Source organism: Mus pahari, chromosome 23 (assembly GCF_900095145.1).
Source record: "Mus pahari chromosome 23, PAHARI_EIJ_v1.1, whole genome shotgun sequence".
Classification (NCBI taxonomy): domain Eukaryota; kingdom Metazoa; phylum Chordata; class Mammalia; order Rodentia; family Muridae; genus Mus; species Mus pahari.
The window spans coordinates 15,273,738-15,281,669 of record NC_034612.1 but is presented as its reverse complement, the minus strand read 5'-3'; the positions used below and the strand labels follow the sequence as shown (position 1 = coordinate 15,281,669).

General features: G+C 56.9%; 1 protein-coding gene across 14 annotated transcripts in view; it reads left to right on the top strand.

The window, feature by feature from the left end:
• Positions 1-7,932, top strand: part of Ncor2 (nuclear receptor corepressor 2) — a 161,570-nt gene that overhangs the window by 19,181 nt on the left and 134,457 nt on the right. For 13 of the 14 annotated variants that reach the window (XM_021186851.1, XM_029533571.1, XM_029533577.1 and 10 more), the window contains exon 2: positions 6,688-6,733. The exons of the other annotated variant lie outside the window; for it this stretch is intronic. The gene's annotated coding sequence lies outside the window, so the exon portion shown is untranslated. The remainder of the gene's footprint in view (positions 1-6,687; positions 6,734-7,932) is intronic. 14 annotated transcript variants of the gene reach the window in all.

Below are 7,932 nucleotides of genomic sequence, written 5' to 3'. Positions count from 1 at the left end.
AACTCACTCTGCAGACCAGGCTGGCCTCGAACTCAGAAATCCGCCTGCCTCTGTCTCCCAAGTGCTGGGATTAAAGGCGTGTGCCACCACGCTTGGCTGCGAGCCAGTCTCTTAGGTTTGATCCTTATTGCAAGGGCTATAGATGAACTTCCCTCCTGGATCTGCACTGGGCACTGTGAGGTCGACAGTCGCGGCAGGCAGTGTCAGCTCACACAGGGGACTTCGTGCATGGGGAGTAGGGAGCAAGGGTCTGCCTCCCACACGACCCCTTCCATGCCAGCTGCCTCTTCTATCTCTGGTTTCAAGACTCTTGACTGTCCCCTGAGCCCCGGGTGACAGATCTCTTTAATCCGCCTCTTGACCCAGGCAATTAATTGCGTTCTGGAGATCGATCACGGCCCTGATCTGTGCCGCAGCCCCTGGCCCAGCACATGTGGCCGCTAGTGGCCTGTTCCTCTTCCATGGGCTGAGGCCGGGACCCTCTGTAGCAAGCCCAACTTTGCCTAGACACTGGGTTGAGCCTCACAGAGCAAGCTTGGTGGGGATTGTTGGCCGTTTTCTGACCCAGCCTGGTGACTCTACAGGCCTGTGAGTAGCCTTGCTATGTCCTCTCTGCAGATGGGCCCCAAGGGCAGCACCCCCCATCTGCTCTCCTGATCCCTGCCCCCCCCCCATTCCCTAGGCCAGGAATACACAGAGACAGCTGGGAAGGTTAAGTCCTCTCTGTGGGGCCTTGACCCCTTTTCCTGTGTCATCCCCCCAAGGCCCCCCCCCTGTGTGGAACGTGGTAAAGTGTGCTGGTGATGTAGTAGCTTAGTGGTAGGGCGCTTACTTTGACATGCCTGGGGGCCTAGGTTCTTCTACCTTACCCCCTAGCTAGCTGCACGGAAAAACAAAACTAATAACAATAGTAGTTAATAATACCAGAGCGGCACTTGTTGGGAGTGAAGGTTTGCATGGGGCTAGGCCCATGTGGGTGATGGCTGACAGACAGGTGGATAGCAGATGGCGTCTCGGGTTGCCTGGGCCTCTGTGGGCTCCCGGCCTGGTTTGTCCTGGCCTGGCCCTGTGCTTGGCTGTGAGCCAGACTGCCTCTGACCACAGAGAGGCCCCTTCCCTGGGAAGGCGGTCGATGCGGCTTCATCCTGGCCTCGGCCTCTAATTGCTCCCTCTGGTTCTGCCTTGTGTAGATGGTCCCTCCCCTCCTCCCCACCCCATCCCCGACCCGCCCGCCCTGGGTGAGAAGCTAGATGGCTCCTCTGAGCTGCCACATGTATAGGTGGAGGACCAGGTTCCCAAATCCTGAGTGAGGATGGATTATCACTCCCCATCCCCCAATTCTCTCTGTCCCTGTGGTTCTGGGGCTGGGGGAAGGCTGGCGCTTTCCTCATAGGGTTGAGGAGACATTACAGTGGCTGGTACAAAGCCCACATGATGGCTCTGGGTATTGTTCCCATGATGTCAGCTCCTCCCCCTGCACGCCCCCCCCCACCCCCATCACTATACCCAGACTGAAGAGGCCTGATGTCTTGGGGAGCAGGCAGGTGCACTTCAGGGGTGGGGGGGCAGCCCTGCTTTCAATTTCTCTCCTGACCTTGTGATCCTCTTGGTGCAGCCCACATCCCCTCATTCTTGTCGCTAAGGCCCTGTCATGTGGTGTCCCCTCCACCCCACCCCACCCCTGTGCTACTGGCCCTCTTGGCCTTGGTTTCACAGCCCCTGCCCTGCTCCTGGGAGGGCTGCAGGGGTAAGGCTGCCGCCAACCGCCTCCTGCCGTGGCCGTGGCAGCCGAGCTGCTGGAGCTGAGACCTTGGTGGCCTCCCTGTGATTGCTTCTCTGCAGCTTCAAGGAGAGCCGCCGAGGGCGGGCGTCTCGGCTGTCACTTGAGAAGGAAAATAAAATGTCCCCGCGGCTTCTAAATGGAAGGGCGGTGGAGCTGCCTCCTTTGCTGGGCTGTCTCAGCTGTTGGCTCCCACAGTGACACAGGCCCCTGGGGGACAGGGTAGGCTTCCTGTTTACCTGATGTGGAAAGACGTGCCCAGCTGGGCTATCCTGGGAAGGTGGGGGAAATCCCCCAGGTCCCACAGAGCTTTGGGGATCTGGCCACTCCAGCTGTGGGCAGCCGTGTGCTGTGTTGGTCCAAGTCCTCAGACAGCCGTTTATGTAGGACTGGCATGGGGCTGGGACGGGGTGTGGTGTGGTGTGTGTATCACGTGCGTGTTGAGGGCTGGACTAGATTTGTGTCTAGTTTAGGGCTTCTCTAGACTCTTGCCTCTCTTGGTGTTCCCGCAGTTGGGTCTCTTGGCTATATAGAGCTGTGGGGAATTTATGTAGGGGAAGATAGGCTCCTGGTGAGCAGGGTTACTTCTCCAGGTATCTGAATGGAAAACAGAAGGTCCTACGTGGGGACTAAATGCCAAGTGCCTTGTTCCAGGCCCGGGGGCAGCAGTGGTCTGGCTTGGAGTGTGGGCTGCAGGGCACGGTTTGGGTCTTGCTTGTGATTGGGTTCCAGGGTTTCTGCCCATCCACACTTCTTTTACCTGGGGACCAAATTGGGTCATCTGTTCTATGGAGGGCATGACTGCTGGCCAGGAGGAGGTTGGCAGGTCATGGCAGCATTTGTGCCCACTGCCCCCTGGGATCGTCCCCAGTAGACAGTTTCTGTCACCTGTCCTGGGCCCAGGAACTGGGAGCCCCAGGCCTGGCACGGCTGGCTGGGCCCTTGAGGAGCACAGAGCTGGGTTTGGCTACTTCTGCAGGCACATGGCTTAGGTCCTGACTGCTTAGCTCTTTCTGTGGAAGGGGACAGATGGGGTCTTGAGAGGGCGCTGCCTCAGGTCCAGAGACTGCCCTGGGTATGCAGGCTGGCCCTGTCATCTCATGCCTGTAACCCCTAAAAGTGAGAGCAGGTTGGTGCTCCTTGTCCCCTCGTGCGGGCCCTTCACCTCTAGCTGGTCCTTGGTCTTGAGCCTCTTACTGCAGCTCCACTTCTGTGTGCCCCTCCCCCATTGTACCCCTCCCCCATTATAGGATGGCTGGGGGTTCCTAGAGCTGCTTTTCCTGGTCCCCGGTGGGGGTGTGTGGCTGTGCCCTGTCGGTCTAAGGTCTGATCTTTCTGTGTTTTTGGCCACATGTCTCTCCCTGGCCTGGAGTTGGGGGTTCAGTCCCTCTTGGGTGGCCTATTGTTCTTAGGGACAGCCTCTTGTCCTCCTGTAACTTGTTTCTGAGCTGGGCCAGGGGACAATCAGATAGCTTCCCGGAGGAGAAGGGGTTGGTGGTTGCCCCATTCCTAGGAAGGCAGGGATGGGGTTGGGGGAACAAGTTGGAGATTCAGCCAGTGGGCCTTCCTTTAAGGACAGCGGCTGCCTGAGGCCTGGGAGAGGTGCCTTGGAAAGTGTCCCCTCCCCCCAGCTGTGTTGCTGGGAACTGACTTCTAAACCCCAGGGGGCAGGAGGGGCCCTTGGAGCTTCCTCTGGGTGGGTGGGAGGGGGGAGCTAGATATTAGCTGGGAAGGAGGGGCACCGCACACCCAGTGTGCCTGCTGAGTGAGGGCTGTTTAGGGAGCATCTGGCAAGGAGCACTGGGCGAGAGGAGCCGTGGATGTGAAGACAGGGCTTGCCAAGTGTGCACAGGGGATGGGCGGGGCAGGATGGAGAGGCGTGTGCATGCGTGCCACGTGTGTGCTTCTGAGCAGACTGCCTGTGAAGGGGAACCAGAGTGGCTGCAAGCCAAACAGGCCAACAGCGTGCGTGCGTGTATGTGTGTGTGTGTGTGTGTGTGTGTATGTGCGCGTGCGCACGCGTGCATGCGTGTGACATTACTGATGGTGGAGGGAATGAGTGAAAGCAAGGGAGAGTGCTGGAGGCTTGCCGAGTGTGCTGAGCAGGCAGGAACCCAGGGAGTGCTCCCTGTGGCGGGAGAGTGCTCCCCAGGGCAGGAGGGCAAGGCCATCTGCTAGGAGTATTGCACATGGGAACCAGCTGCTGTCTGTCTGTCTGGGTTGTATGAGTGTGTGCTTATGTATGTGTGTGTGTGTGTGTGTGTGTGTGCGTGCGTGCGTGCACACACGTGTAAGCCTGATATTTGATTTCTTTTGTTGTGATGAAGCACTATGACTAAAATCAGCTTGTGGAGGGAAGAGTTTATTTCTACTTACACTTTCTGGAGCACAGTCCATCACTGAGGGAAATCAGGGCAAGAACTCAATCAGGAACTGAAGCAAAACCCACAAGAAATGTTGCGTGCTGGGTCTCGCTTGGTCTGGCTCTGCTAGCTTAGCTTTCTTAGACTGTCCAGGCTCAACTGCCTAGGGAATGGTGCCACCCACTGTGTGCCCGGCCCACCCACATCAGCCTTTAGTCAGGGCAGTCTCTCACAGACATGGTCACAGGCCAGTCTGGTAGAAGCAATTCTTCACTAGAGGTTACTTCTTGTAGGTGACTCTCGGTTGTGACACATTGACAATAAAAGGTAGGACATGGCCTGTGTATGAGCTGCACAGGGGTCCAGTGTGTGTGTGGGGGTCCATGTGAGATGCCCTTCTTTGGGTTCACAATGCTGTCTCTGGTCACCTACCAGCTGTCTGCTTGGTGGCATCCCCTTTTGGCCCCCGCACTTTGTGTGGTTCTCGCCACTTGTAACTGTCCTTCAGAGTGTCATGGGACCTTGTTCCTCCCCAGTCAAGCTCTGACTGAAGGCCTTGCTGCTTAGGCTGAATCCAGATGTCCCTGCGTGGGTGGCCATGCCTGCTCTGTCCAGTGCCTTGCATGGGACCCCAGCTACCCCTATGTCTCTTGTATGTGTTCCTGCCAGTTTCTGCCAGCATGGCAGTCGTTTCCTCAACAGTTCTGCTGGGACTCCCTAAATGGGGAACACCTCCCTCGGGCCTGACTGCTGTTCATCGTAAGTGGCCCCTACTGATCTTGTACGCACCCAGGCACTGCATTGAAGGGGTCCCAGGCAGTGAGGGTCTTAGGGGATGATGGCCCTGTTTCCCAGCTAACCTCCCAGGGTAGGACCCAGGGAGGGAGGGCACCACCTTCAAGGGCTGGAGTTGCCTGACCCATCACAGACAGGCTGCAGGTGGCTGGCCGCCGAAGCTTCCGGGAGCCATGCCCGTCCTCCCCACTCCAGCTTCCCACAGGGCCTGTCTCTGGAGTTGCTGCAGATGGCAGGACCCGGTGCCAAGCCCTGGGGCATCACGGCAAACAAAGGCGTAAGGAGGACACAGGGCAGAAAGAAGCAACTGCACGGTCTCCTGTGAGTCGCCGCCGCCGGCAGCTGCCCCTTCAAGCCTGGGGCTTAAGGGGCCTGCCAGGGCAGGCAGGGTGGGAGTGCAGGGCCTGGAGCGGGCTGCCAGCCCTGGATTGAGTCTTGGCAGTGCCAGCCAGCAGTCACAGGAGCACTCAGGATGCACGTTCAGACTCCTTATATACTCAGTTCCGGCATGTCTGTGAGGAACATTTCAGAGATGTGACATGCACAGAGAGGGGTGGCTTCTGGTGCACCACTGGGCCCCTGGGCTGCTTGCTCTTCCTTGGCCTCTTACGTTTGGGGTTCTGACGTGGTTTGGGGCTGAGATGTCGGTGCATTAGGAAGTATCTTGGAGATAGATGGCTTTGGGGTCCAGCTTGTTTCTCAGGGAGGACCGAGCGGGGTCAGGAGGTACGTTATTCACTCCGCTTTGTCTCCGACGCATCGTTTTGCCACACAGTAAAGAAGGAATGGACGTGGAGTGGAGGTTGTAGGGTCGTAGTTTTAGCCTTTGGGGAGGCTGAGGCGGGAGGATCATGAGCCTCTCTGAGCACGAGCCTGTGGGTGCAGGTCACACAGCAGACACCTGTGTGGCTGTGTCCAGATTCCATTGTGTTTGCTGCGGCGGCACCTGTGAGTTCCAGCTGCTTCTGGCACACTTGACATTGCCTTAATTTCAGCCACCCTGGCGGGCAGTTGTGGCGGCTCCAGACTTAATCTGCACCCTGGAAGTGTTGCCCCGTGCCAATGGCCGTTGTCCCCTCTGGGGCGCTAATGTACCTGTGCTGCATTTCAGATCCAGGCTCTCTGCTGCCTTCAGCTTTGCATGATAACTCGGTTAAGGAATTTTGTTTCTTTTGACTTGGCGGCACCCGGGACTTGAGCCTAAGGCCCCATGCATGCTGGGCAGGGGTTCTACCACTCGGCCACCCTACCATCCCTGCCCTTCTTTTTACGTTGTATTTTTTTAGACAGGATGTCATGAAGTTGCTCAGGCTGACCTTGAGCTCTGTGTAGTTCACTGGCCTTGAACTCGCGATCTTTCTCCCTCAGCCCCCTGTGTATGTGGTATGACGTCCCTGTGTTACCAGGCACTCTTAGGGAGTTTGGAGTAGAGGTGGTAAATGGACCTGCCCGACAGGTGCCAATTCACTTGCTTGTTTTTGGGGTCCTGGGGGGAGTCGCTGGGGCAGGGTCCTGGTCATGATGGTCTTTTAAGGTGGTCCCTGTCTGGGTGTGGGCTTCTTGGAACCGAGTGAGGTTGAGGTTGAGGTTGAAAACTGTCCCTTCATAATGCAGGAATTTGGGTTGCCTGAGCCTGAGTCGACTGCTCTGTGATGTGTGTTAAGGTGCCTCCCTCATGGGGGTCACTGTGGGAAGTCCTTGTCCACATGAGAACCTGCAATAAGACCTCCATTTTTCCCCCCCCCACAGTGCTCCTGAGTCTTTGAGGAACACAGCCTCCTGGTGGAAGTTCGTGGTAGGTTCATCTCTTATTTCCACTTGCTGTCTTGGATGTGTGTGGGGTCCATACTGCTTGCATCTCTGATGGAAGCTGGTGCGGAGTGTCGGGGAGGCAGAGGCTGTCTGGGAGGCCAGAGTGACGTGGAGTGGCGCTTGTTACCTCAGAGTTGCCTAGCCATGGCGGGGAGCAGCTGGGGACTGTGACTTGTCCTTCCTGCCCCCTCCCTCCGCGCTCTTGGGAGAGTTCTTTATCCACTAATGGATTAGTTGTTATTTCCTTTCTTTTGTGGTAGTGGGGACAGAATCTAATAAACCTTACACATGCTAGGCAAGCACTAACCACTGAGCCACACCTCCAGCTTTTGTCTCTGTCTCTCTGTCTCTCTGTCTCTCTGTCTCTCTCTGTCTCTCTGTCTCTCTCTCTCTCTCTCTCTCTCAAGACAGGGTCTCACTAAGTTGCCCTGGATGGTCTTGAACTCACTTCATAGGTTGGGTTAGGCTTTGAGCTTGAGTTCCTCCTGCCGCTGGGACGACAGGCCTGGGTCCTTGAACTCTTTCCTTCTTTCTAAAGCACCTACTGTGTGTAGGTTGAGCAGTAGGTGACTGAGAGAGCATGCCAACAAGCTGGGACAAGTAAGTGTCCTGTCCTTGGTGAGCGCACATCAGCAAGCCTGATGTGAGGGACCGTTGGGTGAAACATGAGACCAGCCGAGAACAGTTACGGATGCATGTGCAGGATGAGGAATAGCTTCATCTGGAGTCTCGGGAAGATGGCATTTGAGGCTGGAGTGGTGGCTCAGTGGTTAAGAACACTGGATGCTCTTCCGGAGGACCTGGCCAACTTTGTTTCCTGTTTTTGTGACCCTCGTGGCAGCTCAACACTGTTGCTAGCTCCAGTTCCAGGGGAACCCAACTCCCTCTTCGGGCTTCCACACACACCAGTCGCACACGTGGTACGCAGACATACATGCAGGCAAGTGCCACATACCGTAAAATAAAGAAGATGGCGTGGGATTGAGGCCTGAGAAGGTTGGTGCCTGGGGGAGGGCTCTCTAGGCAGAGGGCACACACACCTCTGCAGAGGTACAGCCTTCCAAGGGGCTAGCTGGCTGGGACTCCTCTCTTTGTTTTGAGGGGAGGAATGTGTAAACATCCCCACCCCCACCCCCAGCTCCTGCCAGCGGGGCTGTGGTTCCTCTCCTCTTTCAGGCTGGC